This window comes from Pteropus alecto, unplaced genomic scaffold, assembly GCF_000325575.1.
Source record: "Pteropus alecto unplaced genomic scaffold, ASM32557v1 scaffold94, whole genome shotgun sequence".
Classification (NCBI taxonomy): domain Eukaryota; kingdom Metazoa; phylum Chordata; class Mammalia; order Chiroptera; family Pteropodidae; genus Pteropus; species Pteropus alecto.
The window spans coordinates 6,217,661-6,219,429 of record NW_006437736.1 but is presented as its reverse complement, the minus strand read 5'-3'; positions in this window follow the sequence as shown (position 1 = coordinate 6,219,429).

Genomic DNA, 1,769 nt, shown 5'->3' with positions numbered 1-1,769 from the left:
TATATATATATATACATATATATGTGTGTGTGTGTGTGTGTGTGTGTGTGTGTATATATATATATATGCCTTACTGTTAAAGTGTACATCTGAAACTTATTGAATTTCATTAACCAATGCCATCATAAAGAATGGAAGGAAGGAAGGAAGGAAGGAAGGAAGGAAGAAAGAAAGAAAGAAAGAAAGAAAGAAAGAAAGAAAGAAAGAAAGAAAGAAAGAAAGAAAGAAAGAAAAGAAAGAAAGAGAAAGAAAGAACAAAAGAAAGAACGAACAAAAGAAAGAAAGGGCAGGGGAGGAAGGGGGGAGAGGGAAAGAATATGGTAACTATGTGAGGTTTGGGATATGTTAATTAGCTTGATTGTGGTCATTATTTCACAATATATACAGTATATCAAAATACCAAATTGTAAACCTTAAATATAAACAATTCCTATTTGTCAATGATGCCTCAATAAAGTTGCAAAATTAAAAAAAAAGAAATGTGATTTAATTTTATATATTATTTTAAAACGGCGTGCCAGCTAGACTCTCATATTTATTCTGACTTCGTTGTGTTCATGGGGTTTTAGGAAATTGACATAGTAGTCACAAGTAAAATACTTTGTTGATTTTGTTTTATTGCATTATCTTTGTTCATCTTGGCTATCAAATGAATCAGGAAAAACTCACCAGTTTTTATGTCCTATAACAATTTCTATAATGTGGAACTTATGTTTCTTTAAAATACTTAAAAAACTCGCTTGTAAAACTGTCTGGGCTAAGAGCTGTGTTCAGAGTTCATAATTTGAAAGCATTCTTCATCATTGCCATGACTTCTATTCTTATTAAGTCTTCCATTCCTCTTTGAGTTAATTTTGTTTTTGCCCATTAATATGATAATTTTGCTGAGGCTTCTAAATGCATCACCACAAAATTCTACATAGTGGTTTCTTAAATCATAAATCTCTATACGTACTATAGCAAAAGGAAATTGGTTCATCCCTCCCATTTCCTTAGAATGGTAGGCATAGTCATTTCTGTTTTATTTCTCAAGAAAAAATACAGAAACAAACACCCCTCCCCTCAAGAGATAATTAGTGAGATTCGAGAAAGGCTTCTACCTATTGGGCCAAATTTACCAAGAGTCACACTATTAAAAAAATAATAAGAGTATATCTTCCTCTTTGTTTTTATCCTGCTTCCTCTCCTGCCTTTCCGTGCCCAGACACAGCAGGCCTGGTTACTATGTAGTAAGCAGACCTTACAGATCCTGACAAAGAGGCCTGCGAGTCACTATTCATGTACTCAGCTTCTTCACTGTGACTTGTGAGCTATCTTCAGTCAATTCAGGTTGGAGAGAGTGGAAAACCCATTCTGACTTAAAAACCAAGCCTCAATCTGAATTCACTTTTACCAGGGAGCCCTTTCCTTGGCCTACATTAGTACAGTTGATAAATGGATGCAAAACAGGCCTTTAGTCTATGAGGCATGCCTCCGAAGGGGAATAAGGAATTATTTACTTCCCAAACATAACCTCTAACTTATTAGAGAACTCTTCTCAACCTCAGTTTTTGAGTTTGTGGTTTATCTTTTTCCTTAAATCGATGTTCCAGTAATTTGCATGTCATCATCATTGTTTCGCCATCTAAAATAAGAGATTCTGCCTGGACGAAAGCAACTGTAAAGACCTTGACTGCATGGCTTTTAGATCTTCACTCTCACGAATACTCCAGTCACATGGCATCGTTTTTTTGTGTAAACTTGCTTCTCTCTGCCACCTTCTCTTCCCT